General features: G+C 48.0%; 1 pseudogene; it reads right to left on the reverse strand.

Annotated features, from left to right (window-relative positions):
* Positions 1-24,421, reverse strand: part of LOC123120243 (valine--tRNA ligase, mitochondrial 1-like) — a 118,557-nt pseudogene that overhangs the window by 75,770 nt on the left and 18,366 nt on the right.

A 24,421-nucleotide genomic window follows, 5' to 3' on the forward strand; every position in this document is an offset into this window, starting at 1 on the left:
TCGTCCACAGCAACACCTCGACGTCCCTCATCCACCGTACCGGATGAGGATCCGTCGTCGATCTCATCGTCCCGCCGGTTCAGCCACCCCGTCCTCCACCTCCAAGGAGCTACCCCGACGTTCCCCTCGTCTTTCACGCCATCTCCATTCCCACACTGCCATCTTTACCTGCACCACCGGAAGAGCATCATCATCACCGTTTCCTCGGATGAAGCTGCGGCCTAATCGGCGCCACCGAAGAGGTTGTACACTAATCGCCGCATTTTCTTCTTGATTCGATCTCACGGTGCTGCCGGCGCTCGGTCCCGAGCTGACACGGCGCGGCTCCATCCACGGCGGAGTCGCCGGCCACTTCCTCCACGGCGTCACTCCCTCGGCGGCGACGTCCACATCAGTAGGAGCTGCTGCTGCTTTAGCTCTCGCTCGCGCTGCTGCTCTGCTCTTGCTCTCGGTCCCCTGCCTGGTCTGCTCTTGCTATTGCTCTTGCTCGCGCTGCTGCTCTCGCTCTTGCTCTTGCTTGCGATGCTGCTCCGATTTAGCTACACTTCAATCGACTGAATCGACTTTTGGGTCAGTCGATTTTCAGGGGGTGGGGGGCTCGCCGGGGTGAAGGAAGAACCAGCCGCAGCGGGGAGGGGGCTCACCGGAGAGGTACCCCACTATCTATCTTAGGTTCAGGATGGGGCGGTGGTCGCCGGCGGTGGCGGGGCGTTGGCGGGGCGGTGGCGTGGGGATCGCCGGAGAAAAAGCTCGGCACGGGGGGGCCTAGAGGGATGGCCGGGGCGGCGGCGGACCGGTGGTGGGGAGTGTTTTTTGGGCGGGCGGGGTGGCGCACTGCCAGCCGCGGGCGGCGGGGGGCTGCTGTTTGGCCGGTGGTGGCTGGCGGCTCAGGGGGGTGGAGGTTGAAGATGAACCGCAGGCCCTTGATTTCGTATCCAACGGCTGCAAAATCGACTGACCAGAGATGAAAAAGTCAGTCGACCGACGTGTAGCCTCACCTTGCTAGTGCGTTCAGTTTCGACAGCAAAATTCAGTTTCGGCAGCAAAATTCAGTTTCGACAGTTAAGTTCAGTTTCGACAGTTAAATTCAGTTTCGACAGTTAAGTTCAGAGATGAGCGGCTGATGTATTTTACATGTAGCACTTTGTGGTTATGTATTTTACATCATGTATTGGAGATGCTATTAGAATTCCACTCAGGTTAACGTCGTTCGTTGTCTCTCTTGTCCTGCTTCAGCCTCGGCGTCGTACAACTCACCGGAGCTGCTCCAACGACGAAACCATCCATCACAGCGGAGCAGTACCTCGGGCTCCATCTCCAGACGCCTAAGATCTTCTTCCCCTCCTCTGACAGCCAAGTCAGCCGGAGCATCCTCACCGGCCAACCCAATCACTCTGAGATCGACATGGCTTTGCCAAAGAGGTTGTACACTTGTTGCATCTCTTTTTTACTCTACATGTTATATATATTGTCCACTGAGCACTCGTAGTAACAGGAAATACAATTATTTTATCCTACTATATGACAAGCAGTGAGGTACCAGGCAACTTAGCTATCCGTGATGGACTCTCTTGAAAGCCATCATTATTTATCTCTGTGCATTTGTCGATGGGCCTGGGAGTTGAGCTAGTATGGCAGTGGCCTGGGTCCAAAGTAATAGAAGTAGCACAAAAACATTTTTTTAGTGTAGGATTTTCCTTGCTCAAGCCTGCCTACTAGAATCGCCAGTGCTTGAAAGGAAAAGTGAATGAAAAACATCGGAATTGGAAAGTTTCCTATGGTACTACTTTTCATGAATTTGGTGCAAAGGAATGGAGCAAAGGAAAAATGTAGGATTTGTTCCTTTAGTATCTTCTTGAAAGAAAAACCCTAGGAATTCTAATTTCCACTTCTCCTTTTCATATTCCTATTCATCAATCACAAGACTAAGAGATAGTAGCATAATAGCATTATAACCGTACATTTTCTTGTGGTTTGACTTAATCTCACCATGCTTTTTTGCATCCTGTGATCTTCCAATTGTTGTGAATCAAACACCCAGATTGGCAGAAATCATGTGTTTTTAAATTCTCTGTTTTGCACATGCATTCCTATCCTATTCCTGTCTATTTCCTATCCCTGCATTGTTAGAATTCTCAAATTCAAACAAGCCCTTACTCAATTACTTCTCCTACAGATATGTGTCAAAGAAAACCTTGTGTGGTTTGTCCTGCTCCTGCGGTGTTGTGTTCCACCCCGGCTCAGCTGCTCCAACGACGGAAGGGTTCACCACAGCAGGGATCCGCTCTCCAGACTGTCTTTCGCCCCCTCAGATCTTCTTCCCTACCGCCGGCAGCCACGGCAACTGCATTACCATCATCAACTGAGCAGGTGACCTTGAGGACTACACGGGTCCGCAAGAGAGGTCGCACTCTTCCGTGTCTGCTTCGTTATGCATCGCTTAATATGATGACATGCTACATTATCGTCGTGTTCACCTATTAGACTCTGAGTCAGGTCCAAACTAATGCTGAAACTTGAGTTTTTAAATGGTTGTGGGGTACATAATGGGGCAGCAATCAGTACTACCTGTCTACTATCTGGTTAATCTCCGGTGTCTACTATGAGTTTCATGTTGGGTGCAAACAAACATTAAAGGAGCCATTATCTGTATTTTTTAACTAAAGCTAGTATCTGCCTGCTATCATTGGTTTTGGGTCTATCCATAGTTTGCTACCATCACTCTGGATTTGTGCATGCACTCCTTACATAATATCACTATGTTTTATTCCTATGCATGCCAATTATTGTACACAATAGAACTGATCATGTAGAGCAAAAGAGACGAGCCTTGCGTGGCAATAAAATTCCATGCAGACGCCGTTCCATGGTGAGCGCAAAGGCAGCCCCCCCTCCACCCATTTCGGATCGTAATCAAGAGGAAGATAACTGTTCTGAGGGGGATTCAGAAGGAGAAGACCACTCCTATTTACCCCATGAGGTCTTCGCTCTAACTTGGCATGCTGATGTTGGTAATATCATGCATATGGTGCCTTGCATTGCTTACTGTATACATTAAAGATGTCATCTGCTTAGTTTAGACATGCTTTGTGTCAATGCCATCTGTTTAGTTTCTTTATCGTATATGTGAATCATGCAATGCCATCTTGTCTAGCCAGGCATCATATATGTGAATTTTGCAATGCCACTTTGGTTAGCCAGTCATCTTATATGTGAATTATATCATGCCATCATTTTTTTATTACGTGTTAAATTTGTCAACAATTTTAGTACATTCAATTACTCTTCCTGTGCATCAGCCATTCGTCACGGTCATGGAAAAATCTGGAGTGGAAACAAGGTCTTCAGAGCAGACAATGCTATCTGACGAAGCGCATGTCTCGCTGGTTACGAATAGCTCCTCATAGGAGGATTCAGAGACAGATGACCAGTCCTATTCCCCCCCCCCCCGAGGTGTATGCTCTAATTAACTTGGCAGGGTTATGTTGCTCATATTGTGCGTATGGTATCTTTCATTGCTATGTCATTTGCTTAGTTTAGACATGCTTTGTGTGAATGCCACCTGTTTTGTGTCTAATTACCATATATGTGAATTATGCAATGCCATCTTGTTGCAAGACATTATATATGTGAATTATGCAATGTTATCTTGTTGCAAGGCACTATGTATGTGAATTATGCAATGCCATGCTGTTTAGGCAAGCGCCATATATGTGAATTATATCATGCCGTCCTTTTTTTTGTATTTCTCATTGCTTTTGTTGACAATGTTTGTATATTCAACTGCTCTTCCTGTGCATCAGCCATTTGAATTGGTGATGGAGAAATCTGGAGTGAAAACAAGGTCTTCAGAGCAGACAATGCTACCTGCTGAAGCAGATATCTTGCTGGTTACAGATAGCTCTTCAGAGGAGGATTCAGAGGCAGATGACCAGTCCTATTATCCCCCTGAGGTGTATGCTCAAACTTGGCAGGGTTATATTACTCATATAATGCATATGTTGTATTGCAATGCTTAGTTTTTACATCATATACACAATATTGAATGCCATCTCCTTAGTTGACACATCATATATGCGATTGCCCTCTACTCACTTCCTTAGTATATAAATCATATATTTTAATTATGTCATGCCATGATGTTTACATAGACAGCATGTATATGAATTATGGCATGCCAACCCATTTTCTAAAGACATAATATAGTTATATCATCTCATCCTGTTTACATAGTCATCATATTTTAAATTATGTCATTCTATCCGTGAATTATATCATGCCATCATGTTTCCATCGACGGCATGTTTGTGATTTATGCCATGCCAACCACTTTAATAGACACATCGTATAGTTATATCATGTCATCATGTTTACATAGTCATCATATTTTGAAGTATGTCATTCCATCCTGTTTAGTTAGCCATCATACATGTGAAATTGTGTCATGCTATCCTGTTTAATTAGCCATCATATATGTGAAATTATGTCCTGCTATTCGGTTTGCTTAGACAACATAAATGTGAATTATTTCATGCCCTGTTTTCTTCCCTACTATCCATTGCACCTGTCTATCTTACAATGTCTGTAAATTCAATTACTTTTCTTGTTTATCAGCCATTTCAATTTGAGGGAGTGATGGCAGTATCTGTGGGAGTAAAAACACGGTCTTTAGAAAAGATCGTGCTACCTATCGAAGCAGATAGAACCACGGTTGTACTTGCCCAAGAACCAGCCCCACCACACATAACCCACACTCATGCAGATTGTACCCCTACCCAGTTGGACAGAGAACCAGCTACACCCCTTCTAACCCCAACCCCAGCAGATAGACACCCAGTTCCCATTGACACAGCACCGTCTCGAGCACCCAAACACGAGCAGTTAGTAAGGCAACTGCAGTGCCCAAATCATGAGGACCACCACTCCGAACCCGAAGTCAACGCTTAAAGCAGAAGAAGAATTGTTCTCAGGTCAGGTTCTGTAGCTATGGTTCATACTCCTTTGCTCTTTCATCACTGTATTTACTGATACCAACTAATTTCAAATTTGAAGGATGCAATTGAAACTCCAATGGCGCAACAGGTATGTTTTAAACCTGTTTTTTCAACGTGTTTGGCTATTTGCTGTTGTAACTTGCTCTATGTTGATTTTAGTTTCAATTGAATAAACAGTTATGTTCTCATGCCATGCACATTAGAAGTGTTGTTATTGTTGTGTAGTTTCCCACACTTATATTCTGTCTATGCTGCTTTGTCTTAAATAGATATGATTCGAACTGTATCTATCTTGATTTGGCAACATAAACTAGAATGATATAGACCATATAGTGACCATACTACATAGATATATGTTTGTTTCATGCTGCTATCCTGTCCACCTTACTACTGAACTGGTTTACCAAAATGAGTTTCATATACTACATTGTAAACCTGAGATGTGTTTGTTTGTTTCTCTTTTAGAACGCAGATAAAATATTGGAGAAGAGTACCCTGTTATGCAAGGCAGATAAGGTTCAAGATAGTGAGACATCCCTGTTGGTCTCCAAGAAAACTGATAAAAACTATATTGAAGACACTGAGACAACCCCAAAGTCCTGTCTTGATGTAGTGTTCGAGTTACTGGCTACCACTGCTGGCACCAGCTCTTCAAACTCGTTGCCTGAATCAGTTTGGCTTCTTGAGTCTCAACTTCAAGTTGAAAGACATCGATCAGATGTTATGCGACAGGAAGCTGAAGGACTGAGGAAGTCCCTGCAGAATTCAGATGCATACTTTCTGGCGCAACAGCAAGCGCTGGAGCACTTAAGCGCCAAAAAAGAGAAAGTTAATAAGCTTGCTAAGCATCTTGCCAGCATTATGGGTACCCAGGATATTGTTTCTTGAGCTCTTCTGAAGTGGTTTCAGTTCTGGACTTGTTTTGCTGCGGCGTTTATATGCTGATGTGTTCCCCATATTTGCACTAGTGGCGAACTTTGATGCCCAGTGGATGTAATATGTGTAATAGCCGTGATAGCCTAGTGTAAGTTGTTTGCTTATTTATTTCCTTGTTGTCTTATTTATTTGTTTGCTTGTAGTCAGTGCAGTTCTTTTTCTGCGGTTTGCTAGTGGCTGCAATAACCTATTTTTTTAAACTAGGCCACAATAACCATGGGCTAATATTTACTGTAGTGACACTGGGCCTCCTACGGGCCGTAGAAACAGTGGGCCTTCTACGGGCCCGTAGACACAGTGGGCCTTCTACGGGCCGTAGAAACAGTGGGCCTTCTACGGGCCGTAAAAACAGTGGGCCTTCTACTGGCCGTAGAAAAAATGGGCCTTCTATGGGTCGTATCATCAATGGGCCTTATACGGGCCGTATGATCGATTGGCCAAACATGGGCCAAACAGACCGCATTCTGGCCGTAAACGGGCTAGAGTTGGAATCGTCCGTTCATGGGCCGACCATAACGGGCCATCGTTAATAGGTCGTATTTGATGACGCTATGAAAACGGCCCAACGTATTAACGGACCACAAACGGGCCAACTGTAACCACGGGCTGAATTTGGCCCACAAGCAGAAAATGACAGTAACGGACCATAAGTAAACGAATGCTGGAAAATAGCCCAAGAATAAATGGGCTCTGAGATGGCTGAAAGATAACATGGGCTGGAAACGGCCCAAAGGAATAACAGGCCGTTAATGGGTATAAAGATATACACTGTTCTTTACGGGCCAGTTTCACCACGGGCCATTAATGGGTGTAAAGTGATACACTGTTCATTACGGGCCAGTTTCACCACGGGCCGTTAATAGGCCAAGAGTTACATAGGGCCTCATATGGGCCGAAAGACGTCATGGGCCATACATGGGCCAGAAGTGAAAACGGGCTAGAATCATATTGGATGGCCCAGATGACGCTACTGGGCCTAATTCGAATAGGGTGTAACGGGCCTTAGGTTAGCGGACTGTAAATGGGCTATATGCGAACAGGCCGTTAACAAGCTTTCCATGGGCCGGTCCGCCACCTTTTGACCAAGTCAAACGGACCGACCTTTTCACAGGAATGGGCCTCTGTTGGGCCGTGCCACGTGTCGACGTATCATAGGCGCCTTCTGTCCAATGAGTGGATGACATCTGTCCCAGCGATGAGCCGACACATGTTTCCTCCAGCCAATGATGATTTTACACATGGAAAATCCCCATTGGTCGGGGCTGTTAATGGGTTATCGGATACAAAACCCGACCCGATAGCTTAACGGCATTCCGTTACGGTGGATGCCATGTGTCGGTCACCCTTGACAAAAGCACTTCTGTGACGCGCGATTTACCGTCATGGAAGTGGACACTTCCGTGATGATAATTTTGGTAATGTCATGGAACACTTCTACGACAGCACAGGTATGACTATCTTGATTTTGTCATAAATTTGTCATGGATGTACATGCATGACAAAAAATGCAACCTACTGTGACAAACACGTATCATCACAGAAGTGTATTTTTTGTGTAGTGCTCGAGGGCTCGAATACATAGCTCAAAAACACAAGAGTTAGTGAAAGCAACAATATCTGAGTACAGACATGAGTTAGACAAGTTTTCCTTAAGAAGGCTAGCACAAAAGCAACAACGATCGAAAAGGCAATGCCTCCTGCCTAGGAGCCTCCTAACTACTCCTGATCGTCGGCGGTCTCCACGTAGTAGTAGGCACCCTCGGGGTTGTAGTAGTCGTCGGTGGTGTCGTCTGGATCATGGGCTCCACCATCTGGTTGCGACATCCGAGAAGAATAGGGAAAGGGGGAAAAGGGGGAGCAAAGCAACAGTGAGTACTCATCCAAAGTACTCGCAAGCAAGTATCTACACTACATATGCAACATTATCAAAGGAAGGTTGTATATGTGGACTGGGCTGCAGAAATGCCAGAATAAGAGGGGGAGAAGCTAGTCCTATCGAAGACTAGCATCTTCTGGAAACCACCATCTTGCAGCAACATGAGGGAGTAGAGTAGCATAAAGTAAAGTAGTAGTAGTGTTATCAACCTCGGCCAGAGATACTTTCTCGACTCCTTGCAAGAAAGAAATCCCAGAGCCATACTATCCAATTGTCATCACAATCCAATTCTCATCACAAGTATCCAGTTCTAGTTGTATCGATCGGGATACATCTCCAAGTGTCCGTTACCGTAGGACAGGCTATCGATAGATGTTTTCTTCCCTGCAGGGGTGCACCAACTTACCCACCATTCTCGATTAACTCCGGCCGGACACACTTTCCTAGGTCATGCCCGGCCTCGGCCAAACAATACGCCGAAACCCGACCTAGGCTTAATAGAGAGGCCAGCACACCGGACTAAACCTATGCCCCCAGGGGTCATGGGCCATCGCCCAAGGAACTCCTGCATGTTGCGTGCGCGGCCAGTGAGCAGACCTAGCTACCTCCTTCAACAAGGCAGGTGCTTACGCAGTCCAACCCGGCGCGCGCCGCTCAGTCGCTGACGTCTATTAAGCTTCGGCTGATGCATACAACGCAGAACGCCCATACTATGCCCAGGTGATAGTTAGTGCTATCAGGCCAGAGGCCCCTCTGATCAAATATCCAAATCGTAGTGGATTAGGAGCACGCGGTAACAAGCAGAGACTCATGAAATATGTGACCCCGTTGCCCCGTCTTGAGGACTTGCGGCAAGGGCTAGGAATGCCCGGCCACGCCTCGTAATTATCTCGCGGGCACCCTCCAGGTCAACCCGTCTCCACATCACTCACGGGTACCCCTCAGGGTCGACTCGTCTTTAGTAACATGGTTCAGTGTAAAGTCATAGTAACCATAGTAACTGTGTGTCCAAACATCAAGGGGAAAACCCGAGGAATCACCCCCGGTGGATTCCACTCGATGTAATCATCAAGGTGAACGTAAGAGGAACCACCCCCGAGGTTCACACTTGAGGGGTTGCACGACAGAGTCGTATCGGTAGTGATTAAGGCGGAATCACCCTCGATGACCATGACCGAATAGCTACACTGCAGGGTTAACATCAGAAGTGATGGAGAGGTCTCACCCTCGGCACTCGATAGTAACCTAGTAGTGTCGAGCAACTAAGGGGAAAGTGATGTGCGGTGCCGGGGCCTGGTCTTCGATCCCGTTGATCGGGTCTTCGATGATGAAGCAAGGGCAACAAGGATGAGGTGGGGGTCACTGGTGGATCACTAACCAACCTATACTAAGCAGTTTAGGATAAGCAGGTAAGGTACAATGAGCAGGTTACAAAAACAGGCTATGCATCAGAATAGGAGCAAACAATAACAGTAACAAAATCTAATGCAAGCATGAGAGAATGGAATGGGCGATATCGGGATGATCAAAGGGGGGGCTTGCCTGGTTGCTCTGGCAAGGAGGGGTCGTCGTCGACATAGTCGATCACAGGGGCGACATCGGTCTCGGGGTCTATCAGAGAGAAGAGGGGGAAGAAACAATAAATATAAAGCAAGCATAGCATCACAAAGCATAACATGGCAATATGATGTGCCGGGTGTGACCTATCGTATGGCTACACGATAAAGGTTGAGGGGGAATTCAATCGAGAATGTATTCCCGGTTCCGGACCTGTGTCAGACAGATGACCGGAGGGGGAATGTTCCATGTTCAGATAGTTAGAGGCATCTGACGGGTAAACGGACCGCGTATCCGGATTCGTTGGATTTTTCTGAGCAACTTTCATGTAGAAAACATTTTCATCCGAGGTACGGTTGATTTTCTATTAATTTTCAAATATTAAAGCATATTCTGAAATTATTTAAATTAACAGAAAAGGAATTATGACATCAGCATGACATCATTGTGATGTCAGCAGTCAACAGGATGGCTGACCAGGTCAAACTGACCAGTGGGGCCACCAGGACCCACATGTCAGCCTCTGTGGGATAACAATGGATTAATTTGACTAACAGTAGTAGTGTTTTTTTAAGAATTGGACAGTAGGAGAGGCTCCTACTGTTTTTTTCATATATATATGGGGGGTGTTACATAGTCACAATTCATGTACAAATGGGGAGGTTGCCAACCTCCATCCCCTAGTGTGGGGTGAGCAATCAAAAAGTGAGTAAAAACGCTAGGCTAAAGAGTGTACAAATGAGGCGATGGAGGCACTAAGGGCCTCTTTGGTTCTATGATGCAGCAAGCTAAAATCCTGGATGAACCTATTGAGCCAAGTGTCAATACTGGGTATGGTGCCTCTGAATTGTTTATTGTTCCTTTCTTTCCATAGGCTCCAAGCAGCGGTCAAAAATATATCGAAGAAGAATAACGGTCCATCCCAGGTTTGGTGCATCCCATGAAGGAGTTGTAGTCTGCATGAATATGAGGGCCAAACAACACCCAGTTTGCTCCAACAGGCTTGGCTAAACAAACACGAGAAGATCATGTGATCAACTGTCTCCTCAACTTGCAACCCACAAAGCAGGCACGTGTGATCATCGCCAATGTTGAAATGCCTTCTTTTCAACATATTCCTAGTGTTTAGTCGATCATGAATGAGAAGCCACCCAAAGACTTTGATACGCATAATGCAGTGCGATTTCCACAAGTGCGAGAAGGTAGGATGTGCATCAGCCTCTCTGAAGCACAACTTATAATAATCTGATGCCTTGAATTCAGTTTTTCCCCACACATACGACCAAACATCATTCGGGGAGGTGGAGGGTTGCAAGTGCATGGATATTTCCTGGAGATCGTGGACTTCATCCAACGCTTGTGGAGATAAGGGCAGATAGAAATTTTCATCCAGCGTCGTGCTGCCCAAGAAATCTTCAACAGACATGTCTTCTTTGGTGGCAAAGGAGAAGGCACGGGGGTGGGTGATCTCAAGCACATTATCATTCCATAGGTCTTTCCAAAAAAGGGCCGTGGAGCCAGTAACTATCCGGACACATGAGACTCCTCTATAAATGGGCGTGAGTTTGTGTATGTCATGCCACCAGAATGAGCCCAGTGGTTCAGCTGCGTGTGGGATTTTGTTCGTGTAGTAGTTGTCCCAAAGAAGGCTTACCCAGGGGACGTCCATCCTGTTATAAAATTTGTGTAAGAATTTCAAAAGGAGCACCTCGTTCTGGACCTTAATGTTGATCACCCCAAGACCACCGTGTTTTTTAGGCTTGCAAACCATCTCCCAGGCAGCCAAAGAGCTGCACCTGTCACCTTGTTCAGTCTTTTTAGTCCAAAGACATCTTCTTCTTATCCTGTCAAGCATCTCAATCAATTTTGGAGGGAATTTCAATGTACACATGGCATATATGAGGAGGGAAGTGACCGTGGCGTTGAGCCAGGAAAGTTTGCCTCCATAAGACATCATGGCTATCGTCGAAGTGAGGCGCCTTTCAGCAGAGCAAACCAGCGGCATAAGATCCAGAATCGTTGGTTTAGACGTGCCAAGAGGTAGGACGAGGTACGTGAAAGGCATTTGGCCCACAGAACAGCCAAGAACACGCGCCAGGTCAGTAGTCACGTCAGGAGGTGTGTTGATCGGTACCAGAGTAGACTTATGGAAATTGATTTTCAAACCGATGGACGACGCGTAATCCGTCAGAATCCCTTTGACAGTGGCAGCCTGCTGAGGAGAGGCGGGTAAGACTAAGATGGTATCGTCGGCGTACTGGATAACCGGATAATCTGTCTGCCAAGCACATGGAAAGGGTAGATGGATTCGGCCTTGTCTGAACGCCTCATTAACAGTAGTAGTTAGAGGTGTGGGTCCCATTAGTCAGCGACTAATTAGTGATTAAAACTAATTAACAAATTAATTAACATTTTATTTATTTATAAAACCTGTTTAATTAGCGCGGGGCCCACATGTCAGTGGCACTGGGGGCGGCCACGTCAGTGTTGACCCAAGTCAACAGGTCAAAGGGGACCCCTGGGCCCACCAGTCAGTGGCCCAGGTGGTGCCTCGTGGACGCCATGTCGGACACCGGCCGGACACGCGCCGGAGTTGACTCCGACGAGCCAAACGCGGCGGCGCGGCTCGGGAGGGGTGCGGGTTTCGCGCACAGGGGGTCTGCGGGGTTGTGGCTGGGCGCGTTCTACGCGGCTCAGCGCCGCGCGTCCAAAGGTGGTGGCCGGAGTGGCTGGAACGGATGGGGGCGAGCGCTTCGAGCTCGCCGGCGGCGAGGTGCTTCGGGCGAGCAATGGCAACGGTGGTATGGCGCGAGATCGGGCAATCCAGAGAGCGGGGCGAGGCCTACGTGCACGCGCGAGCAAGATGGGCGCGAGCAAATGACCAAGAGGTCGTCGGAACGACGCCGGCGACGAGCTGCGCGGAGGCGCATTCGGTCGGAGCACGGGGTCGGCGCTACGGGGCTCGACAGAGCGCGAGGGAGGGGTGCAACGAACCCGCACAGACGTGCTGGGCACGATCCCGAGCTCATATGATCTCGACGGGCAGCAACGGCACGACCACGAACACGCCGACGGAAGCAGAGGCACGGCAACGGCGGCGAACTAGCTAGGGACAAATGCGGCCGCGGGAAGAAGGAATGGAGGGAGAGAGGAGCTCACCGAGCGGCCAAGAAAAGCCCTCAACGGATTAGTAGCTGCATGTTTCGCCAGAGAAAACGAGGATCGTCGGCGACAGAGGCAGAAGGGGGCGGAGAAGAACGCCCTCAGCGGGGCCTCCCAACTCCTGCTGATGGTCGGAGACGAAGGAGCGGAGAACGTCGGAGCTCGTGGAGGCGTTGTTGAAGCTCGGGGTCGACGGTCGCCGTGGTGGTGCGAGAGAACGGCGACGACAGCATCGGGCGACGTGGGGGAGAGAGGCCCACTAGTCAGTGGCCCAGGTGGTGCCTGGTGGACGCCACGTCGAACACCAGCCGGAGGCGCGCCGGAGTTGACTCCGACGAGCCAAACGCGGCGGCGCGGCTCGGGAGGGGCGCGGGTTTCGCTCACAGGGGGTCTGCGGGGTTGTGGCTGGGCGCGTTCGACGCGGCTCGGCACCGCGCGTGTTGGACGCAGTGGCTGGAACGGATGGGGGCGAGCGCTTCGAGCTCGCCGGCGGCGAGGTGCTTCGGGCGAGCAACGGCAACGGTGGTATGGCGCGAGATCGGGCAATCCAAAGAGCAGGGTGAGGCCTACATGCACGCGCGAGCAAGATGGGCGCAAGCAAATGACCAAGAGGTCGCCGGAACGACGTCGACGACGAGCTGCGCGGAGGCGCATTCGGTCGGAGCACGGGGTCGGCGCTACGGGGCTCGACAGAGCGCGAGGGAGGGGTGCAACGAGCCCGCATGGACGTGCTGAGCACGATCCTGAGCTCATATGAGCTCGACGGGCAGCAACGGCACGACCACGAGCACGCCGGCGGAAGCAGAGGCACAGCAACGGCGGCGAACTAGCTAGGGACGAATGCGGCCGCGGGAAGAAGGAATGGAGGGAGAGAGGAGCACACCGAGCGGCCAAGAAAAGCCGTCGACGGATTAGTAGCTGCAGGTTTCGTCGGAGACGACGAGGATCGTCGGCAACAGAGGCGGAAGGGGGCGGAGAAGAGCGCCCTCAGCAGGGCCTCCCAACTCCTGCTGATGGTTGGAGACGAAGGAGCGGAAAACGGCGGAGCTCGTGGAGGCGTTGTTGAAGCTCGGGGTCGACGGTCGCCGTGGTGGTGCGAGAGAACGGTGACGACAGCGTCGGGCGACGTGGGGGAGAGAGGCCCGAGGGAGAGCGGAGTGGATCTGGGAGGTGAGGAACCAAGTGGGGACGGGCGCTAGGGTTCGTCCGGGGTGGGGGCGACCTAGTAGGCGCCGGGGAGCCGCCGGATGGCCGCCCCGTGGCCATCGGCGGCCACGGACGGCGCGCGCGCGTCCACCCAGCCCCTGGTAAATAGAGGTAGGGGACGGCAGGGTTAGGTGGGCTGGGCTGCACTGTTGCGCGGCTGGGCCAAGTGCACAGTGCAGCCTGGCCTTTTCTTTTCCCTTTTTTTATTTCTTTTTTTACAGACAGGGTTTTGTAATATTTGGGGGTGCCAAAATGATTTTTGTAAAATATGGTAACTGTCCACATAAATACAATGCAATGTTTGACACAGCCACAAAAAGTTTGGAAGAAGTCTGAAATAGATGGAATTTGCAAAAACATGGAAAAGCAATTAATTTGCTGAGTTGGTACTGTTTTAATTTGCTATAGTCCATCTTAGCTTGGAGGTGATGTTGTTTTCCTTAACAATCATTTGTTATGCAATTTTTGACAAATGATGAACATTTTGCTAGCAACTTTTGATCAACTTCAAACTTCACTTGAATTTGAATTGACTGGAATTTCAAATGGGATATTGAACAAAGGTGATTAAACACTGTTTGGAAAAATGATTAGCTTAATCACAGAGGGTTACTGTAGCATGACACTAGGGGTGTTACAAATCTCCTCCACTACAAGAAATCTCGTCCCGAGATTTAAGAGGTGGAGTAAGGGAAAAGACTCGGGAAGGACGGAGCTCAACACAAGAAAGGTACGCGGGGACTATGTCAGTGAACGTGGCATAGAGGCATCTCTCGAGTTGAAATTCAAGAAAGTCATCGAGAGCAAGGTGAGGTGCAATAAGGAGCTTCAACCTGGTAGACAATCGTTCGTTGCGTGAAACAAGGGATGAAAGGGGTTCAGAGCAATAGTAATAAGTATTGCGTCTGATACCAGAATAGATCGCCTCTCGGAAGGCGGCTCGGGATTTTCATACAAGGCAAGCGGAAGGAATAACTTTAGAAACAGGGGTGTACAAGAGTCAGGTTTCGATCCTGTGGAATTGTGGGTTATGGGCCCACCATGTGGGTTAAAAGCAGGAAGGGCGCTAACATTTTGCACGGGCATGACAGCAAGGCGGGTCTGAGAATAGCCTATCAGTTATGTTGGCAACAACGTTGGTACCAAGGGCGAGGGACGAAGAGAACCATTTTCCTGCTCGTTGAACGAGGCGGACCAATAGGCAAGGTTCACGTCCATCGGTGGTTACCGGAATCTCATCAACAATAGTTACAGGGTCTCACTGACAAGGTTGTACATCGGGGTGTTTTATAAGCAGGGAATTATTTCTGCTTATATCATATAGATCACAAAAAGTTAAACAACCTAATGGAAAGGAAAAAGAAATTATCAGATTAATCAGACCAATGGAAAGGAAAATGTGTTTACACACAAGAATTGGGAGTATATCCTTCCCAAGGGGAAGTGGAGCAGGATATACATGATATGACAACAAGTTCAAAAGCATTTAGATAAAGGGGGCGAGGGAAGAATCATGATATTACCCATACAACGATGTTTGGATAATAGATCAAGAAACATTCGACAATGTGCTTCCAATGTTCTTGTTGATAGTTGGAATACCTCAGGCATGCTTCGAGGTAGCATTAACATGGTGTTCCAAGTAGGGGTTGGAGTAGAAGATCACAAGAAATAATCAAGGAACAATTGCAACAATAGCAAGGAGTCCAAGGTATAATCCAAGACATGATCAAACATGTGTTGGAAAGAATACAAGGGGGTTGTCGATGATAACTCAAATCATCGAAGGTCAAGGATGGTATCTCTCACCATGAATTCAATTGTCATCTCAACAGAAGTCAAAATGTTGATGCAGATCACGACACATTTGTCGAGAGGCTCTATGAAGATGCCACCGAGGAGCGACGACATCAAGCAACAGGAAGGATGAAGCGAAAGGCTATTGGAACCACGGATACGACACAAACTCGAAATCAAGCTTGTTGTTCAAGGCAGAATGATATGACGTGGAAGATCGACGTATGTTTAGCTCATCGCCGAAAATTGTGCTCCAGGAAGAAGAACCAGGTAGCACAGTTAAAATTTGGCACCATAATGATATAGCCGATCAGGCTAGGAATGACTTCAAGGATTATTAAACTCGTAAGCAACGAAAATTACTTAGAATTATTGAATCGGAGTGCGGAATCGATTCACTTATCGGTGTTCTCGGTTGACAAACAACCCAGAACCCATGAAGTGACAAAGACAGGGTAAGGTAGTACTCCATCATAAGTTCATAAGATGTAGTGCAATGGCATGATATCCTTGAGATACCAGGGGTAATACTCGAAGGTAGATCATAATAGAGGTTGGGTAGGCGTATTGACCTGCAGAAGACAAGTGATTTAACCTGTCCGAGAAATGGAATCAAAGGGGAGCACTCATGGTCAGAACCACGGTTGTAAAGGACCAAACATAATTACGAGATGAACTTATAACAAGGGGATTATTATTATCACAAGAAGCTTCCATGATAAGTTCCACATCGGGTCCATGGGCATGAACACAAAGTTCAAGGTCGACTCCCACTTCTTCAATGTATAACCTTCCATTCACTTCTTGTTTTCGATGAAGTCGTAGTGTTGAAATTATATCTGGCAAAACACCAGAAGAGTATGACTCGTGAAAACTCTCGGGTTCACACGGATTAGGGAAGGCATAGGTTCAACCCATAGGGGCATGTTAAGAACATATTCCACAAACCTCAGGAGTAATATAACACAAGCTCGAAGGCAGAGCATGGTTGAGAAGGTAGAGGATACAATTTACCAAAGGCATTATGTATCCGAGGAAAGGCTCAAAAGGTTATTGAATATGAAGGACGTTGTCGGATAAAATCCAACAAAGGATCTGGCGGTCCACATAGGATCTGATGTGAGTATCGGTACTCAACCAGAAGAAGAAAGAATGCAAAGGCTTCGGATTATAGAAACATCTGAATAATTTGATGCTTAAATGCAAAGAAATCATGATTTCAAAAATAGAAGATCAGAAGCAGATGCTCTAATCAAAAGATAAGTAAGTTGAATAGCCTTAGGGATACAATCGATAGCAATTTGATTGGTCGAAAAAACAGCTCTTGGTCAAATGACGTCCAAGCCGGAAGGATGAATTCTATGATCCGACTAAGGATTGCGAGCATCCGCAACATATTGAATCAACGTACTCAAAAGGATAGTAACAAAGGATGCCAATAAGATTACTAGACTTATGGGATTATCCATAATGCAAACAAGCAAGAATTTTAAGAACAATACGCTGTTGAGGATTATCGAAAGATCGAATAGTATTTCAAAGACTTTTGTGAAACATATGAACAACTGGGGAAAAACAAATCCTCGATATGTGTGAGGATTAATTAGTCGGTGTATTCAGGGGACAAGGAACTGCAAGGCAGTTGGCACAAAACGATTCTCGGAACAACGACAAGTATTTCGGGGTATCTTGTAATAACAAGAGCAACTAGGGATGAAGGTATGAGCGAAAAGGATATGCAGTTAGTCATAGGGGCTTATCGGTGGTAGGGAATTGCAAACGCGATGAGCACAAGTTATCGGGATAACATCAGAGAGTATCTTCGGAATCTTCTGGTGCAGCAGGCGATCATCTGTAATAAGGGGCTCTCCGGGAGGAAGTAGTTACGAGATCCTAATGTTAGAGTTAGCAAAATCGTTTAACCCGAATGGAAGAGAGATTAGAGTCCCAGAGTATAGTCAAGGAATAAAAAATCCTAATACCACCCAATTGGCGACGTGGGCCCGTAAGCCACACAGCCAAGTTAGTAAAACAGTTTTGGATGACTAGACTCAACTTCGGCCAAGGAGTTGGAAGGGGGGCTACCTACAGGCAGTCGGCTCTGATACCAACTAGTGACACCCTCGATTCAATTATACACTAATCATACACGCAAATGTGTACGATCAAGATCAAGGACTCACGGGAAGATATCACAACACAACTCTAGACACAAATTAAAATAATACAAGCTTTATATTACAAGCCAGGGGCCTCGAGGGCTCGAATACATAGCTCGAAAACACAAGAGTTAGCGGAAGCAACAATATCTGAGTACAGACATGAGTTAGACAAGTTTGCCTTAAGAAGGCTAGCACAAAAGCAACAACGATCGAAAAGGCAAGGCCTCCTGCCTGGGAGCCTCCTAACTACTCCTGATCGTCGGCGGTCTCCACGTAGTAGTAGGCACCCTCGGGGTTGTAGTAGTCGTCGGTGGTGTCGTCTGGATCCTGGGCTCCACCATCTGGTTGCGACATCCGAGAAGAATGGGAAAAGGGGGAAAAGGGGGAGCAAAGCAACCGTGAGTACTCATCGAAAGTACTCGCAAGCAAGCATCTACACTACATATGCAACATTATCAAAGGAAGGCTGTATATGTGGACTGGGCTGCAGAAATGCTAGAATAAGAGGGGAGAAGCTAGTCCTATCGAAGACTAGCATCTTCTGAAAACCACCATCTTGCAGCAACATGAGGGAGTAGAGTAGCATAAAGTAAAGTACTAGTAGTGTTATCAACCTCGGCCAGACATACTTTCTCGACTCCCTGCGAGAAAGCAATCCCAGAGCCATACTATCCAATTGTCATCACAATCCAATTCTCATCACAAGTATCCAGTTCTAGTTGTATCGATCGGGATACAACTCCAAGTGTCCGTTATCGTAGGACAAGCTATCGATAGATGTTTTCTTCCCTGCAGGGGTGCACCAACTTACCCACCACGCTCGATTAACTCCGGCCGGACACACTTTCCTGGGTCATGCCCGGCCTCGGCCAAACAATACGCCGCAACCCGACCTAGGCTTAATAGAGAGGCCAGCATGCCGGACTAAACCTATGCCCCCAGGGGTCATGGGCCATCGCCCCGGGAACTCCTACACGTTGCGTGGGCGGCCGGTGAGCAGACCTAGCTACCTCCTTCAACAAGGCAGGTGCTTACGCAGTCCAACCCGACGCGCGCCGCTCAGTCGCTGATGTCTATTAAGCTTCGGCTGATGCATACGACGCAGAACGCCCATACTATGCCCACGTGATGGTTAGTGCTATCAGGCCAAATGCCCCTCGGATCAAATATCCAAATCATAGTGGATTAGGAGCACGCGGTAACAAGCAGAGACTCACCAAAGATGTGACCCCGTTGCCCCGTCTCGAGGACTTGCGGCAAGTGCTAGGAATGCCCGGCCACGCCTCGTAATTATCTTCGGGCACCCTCCAGGTCAACCCGTCTCCACTTCACTTGCGCGTACCCCTCAGGGTCGACCCGTCTTTAGTAACATGGTTCAGTGTAAAGTCATAGTAACCATAGTAACTGTGTGTCCAAATATCAAGGGGAAAACCCGAGGAATCACCCCCGGTGGATTCCACTTGATGTAATCATCAAGGTGAACGTAAGAGGAACCACCCCCGAGGTTCACACTTGAGGGGTTGCATGACAGAGTCGTATCGGAAGTGGTTAAGGCAGAATCACCCTCGATGACCACAGCCGAATAGCTACACTACAGGGTTAACATCAGAAGTGCTGTAGAGGTCTCACCTTCGGCACTCGATAGTAACCTAGTAGTGTCGAGCAACTAAGGGGAAAGTGATGTGCGGTGCCGGGGCCTGGTCTTCGATCCTGTTGATCGGGTCTTCGATGATGAAGCAGGGGCAACAAGGACGAGGTGGGGGTAACTGATGGATCACTAACCAACCTATACTAAGCAGATTAGGATAAGCAGGTAAGGTACAATGAGCAGGTTACAAAAGTAGGCTATGCATCAGAATAGGAGCAAACAATAACAGTAGCAAAATCTAATGCAAGCATGAGAGAATGGAATGGGCGATATCGGGATGATCAAAGGGGGGGCTTGCCTGGTTGCTCTGGCATGGAGGGGTCGTCGTCGACGTAGTCGATCACACGGGCGACATCGGTCTCGGGGGCTATCGGAGAGAAGAGGGGGAAGAAACAATAAATATAAAGCAAGCATAGCATCACAATGCATAACATGGCAATATGTTGTGCCGGGTGTGACCTAACGTAAGGCTACACGATAAAGGTGGAGGGGGAATTCAACCGAGAATGTATTCCCGGTTCCGGACCTGTGTCAGATAGATGACCGGAGGGGAATGTTCCATGTTCAGATAGTTAGAGGCATCTTATAGGTAAACGGACCGCGCATCTGGATTCGTTGGATTTTTCTGAGCAACTTTCATGTAGAAAACATTTTCATCCGAGGTACGATTGATTTTCTATTAATTTTCAAAGATTAAAGCATATTCTGAAATTATTTAAATTAACAGAAAAGGAATTATGACATCAGCATGACATCATTGTGACGTCAGCAGTCAACAGGACGGCTGACCAGGTCAAACTGACCAGTGGGGCCACCGGGACCCACATGTCAGCCTCTGTGGGATAACAGTGGATTAATTTGACTAACAGTAGTAGTTAGGGGTGTGGGTCCCATTAGTAAGCGACTAATTAGTAATTAAAACTAATTAACATATTAATTAACATTTTATTTATTTATAAAACCTATTTAATTAGCGCGGGGCCCACATGTCAGTGGCATTTGGGGCGGCCACGTCAGTGTTGACCCAAGTCAGCAGGTCAAAGGGGACCCCTGGGCCCACCAGTCAGTGGCCCAGGTGGTGCCTGGTGGACGCCACGTTGGACACCGGCCGGAGACGCGCCGGAGTTGACTCCGACGAGCCAAACGCGGCGGCGCGGCTCGGGAGGGGCGCGGGTTTCGCTCACAGGGGGTCTGCGGGGTTGTGGCTGGGCGCGTTCGACGCGGTTCGGCACCGCGCGTGTTGGACGCAGTGGCTGGAACGAATGGGGGCGAGCGCTTTGAGCTCGCCGGCGGCGAGCTGCTTCGGGCGAGCAACAGCAACGGTGGTACGGCGCGAGATCGGGCAATCCAAAGAGCGGGGTGAGGCCTACGTGCACGCGCGAGCAAGATGGGCGCGAGCAAATGACCAAGAGGTCACCGGAACGACGTCGGAGATGAGCTGCGCGGAGGCGCATTCGGTCGGAGCACGGGGTCGGTGCTACGGGGCTCGGCAGAGCGCGAGGGAGGGGTGCAACGAGTCCGCATGGACGTGCTGAGCACGATCCCGAGCTCATATGAGCTCGACGGGAAGCAACGGCACGACCACGAGCACGCCGACGGAAGCAGAGGCACGGCAACGGCGGCGAACTATCTAGGGACGAATGCGGCCGCGGGATGAAGGAATGGAGGGAGAGAGGAGCTCACCGAGCGGCCAAGAAAAGCCGTCGACGGATTAGTAGCTGCAGGTTTCGTCGGAGACGACGAGGATCGTCGGCGACAGAGGCGGAAGGGGGCGGAGAAGAACGCCCTCAGCGGGGCCTCCCAACTCCTGCTGATGGTCGGAGACGAAGGAGCAGAGAACGGCGGAGCTCGTGGAGGCGTTGTTGAAGCTCAGGGTCGACGGTCGCCGTGGTCGTGCGAGAGAACGGCGACGACAGCGTCGGGCGACGTGGGGGAGAGAGGCCCAAGGGAGAGCGAAGTGGATCTGGGAGGCGAGGAAGCAAGTGGGGAGGGGCGCTAGGGTTCGTCCGGGGCAAGGGCGACCTAGTAGGCGCCGAGGAGCCGCCGGATGGCCGCCCCGTGGCCATCGGCGGCCACTGACGGCGCGCGCACGTCCACCCAGCCCCTGGTGAACAGAGGTAGGGGACCGCAGGGTTAGGTGGGCTGGGCTGCACTGTTGCGCGGCTGGGCCAAGTGCACAGTGCAGCATGGCCTTTTCTTTTCCCTTTTTTTATTTATTTTTGTTACAGAAAGGGTTTTGTAATATTTGGGGGTGCCTAAATGATTTTTGTAAAATATGGGAACTGTCCACATAAATACAATGCAATGTTTGACACAGCCACAAAAAGTTTGGAAGAAGTCTGAAATAGATGGAATTTGCAAAAACATGGAAAAGCAATTAATTTGCTGAGTTGGCACTATTTTAATTTGCTATAGTCCATCTTAGCTTGGAGGTGATGTTGTTTTCCTTAACAATCATTTGTTATGGAATTTTTGAAAAATGATGAACATTTTGCCAGCAACTTTTGATCAACTTCAAACTTCACTTGAATTTGAATTGACTGGAATTTCAAATGGGATATTGAACAAAGGTGATTAAACACTGTTTGGAAAAATAATTAGCCTAATCACAGAGGGTTACTGTAGCATGACACTGGGGGTGTTATAGCAAGTTTGACATAACTGGGTCCAAATTCATCACCAGATTCATCATCACTGGACTCGGATAGGTAGCATTCAGTTACCTTGGCATCTTTTGCCATAAGGCATGGTGTAGAAGATGATGATTCTGGTTCGAATGTCATCGCCTTGAGTGATTCCTTGAAATCCTCAAACCAAGGATCATGATGGGTTCGATGACCTTCATAGACCTCAGAGAGATGGTCCTAGATAAGCTTTGCATGATCGAGATGCATGATATTCCTGAACTGATTTTGAGACAGACAGGAGCAGATGACATCCTTCGCCGTGAGGTTGAGAAGGGTGTATTTGCGAATGTCATCACCTTCCGCCATCTTGCACAGATCGGTAATACCAATCTCAGTGACAGTCCACAGCTTGCTGTTCATTGCCATGAGGCGCTTCTTCATCATGGCCTTCCACTTGGGATATTCGTGACCGTCAAAGATGGGGCATGACACGGTCTTCATACCTGCGGTCCACATAACTAAAACTCCAGGCGGTTAAACCAAAATCAGACAGAACAAGGGAGTACCTTGCTCTGATACCAATTAAAAGTGCGTTATATCGACTAGAGGGGGGTGAATAGGTGATGTTTATGAATTCTTCACTGAGGAATTTGCGGGTGAGGAAATTCCTAAGCGAAGAACTACTTGCAATGGAATAAGTACTCAGATGTAAACATAACAGAACACAAGCATGGTCATCATGATGAAATGAAGACAAGCACAGAGTATAGAAAGCGTAAACACAGGATAACACAGGATGAAGACAAACAGACTGAAGAAATTGAACTGAGGAACTTGAGAAAGTCTTCAGTCAAAGTCTTCGAACAGATATGAACAGGCACACAGCACAGTAATGAGGAAATGAAAGAGTTGAGCAAATAGAACCGGTAAGCTTAGTGAAGACAATGATTTGGTAGACCAGTTCCAACTGCTGTGTCAGTTGTACGTCTGGTTGGAGCAGCTAGGTATTTAAACCTGAGGACACACAGTCCTCACCGTATTCTCCTTGAGCTAAGGTCACACAGACCTCGCCCAACCACTTGTGGTAAGTCTTCAGGTGACTTCCAAACCTTCACAAACTCGGTCACTCGGCGATCCACAATTTCTTCTTGGATGCTCTAGACCATGACGCCTAACCGTCTGGAAGAAGCACAGTCTTCAAAGGTAACAAGCGCCGGATCTATGCAAGATAAATCTCTTCAGTGATGCTCAATCACTTTGCGTTTGTAGGTGTTTGGTTTTGGGTTTTCCTCACTTGATGATTTTCGCTCAAAGTCCTCGGAGGATGGGATGCTCTCAAATGACAAGTGTCAGTTTCTCTCGGAGCAGCCAACTAGCTAGTGGTTGTAGGGGGCGGCTATTTACAGCCTAGGGAGTAGCCTGAAATGATAAGACATAAATGCCCTTCAATGATATTTTGGGACAGCTGGCGCGTAGCACAGCAACGGTCGGAAATTTTGAGTATCAAATACCTCAGGGCTATCATGTTCCTCACTGTGTAGGCAATCCGCACTGGCGAATTCCTAACTCCTTAGTCAGAACTAATTCCTCAGAGACTAGAAGAACTTCGTCTCTGTCACTGAAGAAATTGATTGAACTGTATGAGATTTGCAATGGCTTCACTCGAAGGGATTGGTAGGTGTAGGATTTGAGTTGAGCATCACATGGAAATTTCTCCTTAGTATTTCCTCGACCCCCTTTAACAGTACGGTGTTTCCTATGACTCAAGAAAGATAAAATGAAACAATGAAAACAAAAGTCTTCACGCTTCATGTTCCTCAAATGAATACCAAGTCTTCAAGGTCACACCAATTTCTTCACTTTCAAAGTCTTCAGAAAGTCTTTAGAAATCCAAAATCTTCAGTCGAAGATATTCATTTTTAGGGGTCGACTTTTTCTGTAAATATCCAACTCCTCACAGACTTATAGACCTGTGTACACTCATAAACGCATTAGTCCCTTAACCTATAAGTCTTCAATACACCAAAATCACTAAGGGGCGCTAGCTGCACTTACACCGTGTCAAGGGGGAGTGCAGAGACTTATGGATTACTGTTAGGGGTAGGGTGTGCCCATTTATGCCATTACCTTTTCAAACGGCACATCGCCACCTAGTTGCATTCCCATCATAACCATACGGGCTACCCAGAAAAAGAGAATATCAAGTCCAGTTTCGATTACTGAGCCAGGGTAGAAAGCCCTATGCTCAGCGGTATCATCTGGCCAACCAAGTACTGTTAATGGGAATAGTGTTGGGGAACGTAGTAATTTCAAAAAAATTCCTACGCACACGCAAGATCATGGTGATGCATAGCAACGAGAGGGGAGAGTGTTGTACACGTACCTTCGTAGACCGAAAGCGGAAGCGTTAGCACAACGCGGTTGCTGTCGTCGTATGTCTTCACGATCCGACCGAT

This window comes from Triticum aestivum, chromosome 5D (assembly GCF_018294505.1).
Source record: "Triticum aestivum cultivar Chinese Spring chromosome 5D, IWGSC CS RefSeq v2.1, whole genome shotgun sequence".
In the NCBI taxonomy this organism is placed as follows: Eukaryota; Viridiplantae; Streptophyta; class Magnoliopsida; order Poales; family Poaceae; genus Triticum; species Triticum aestivum.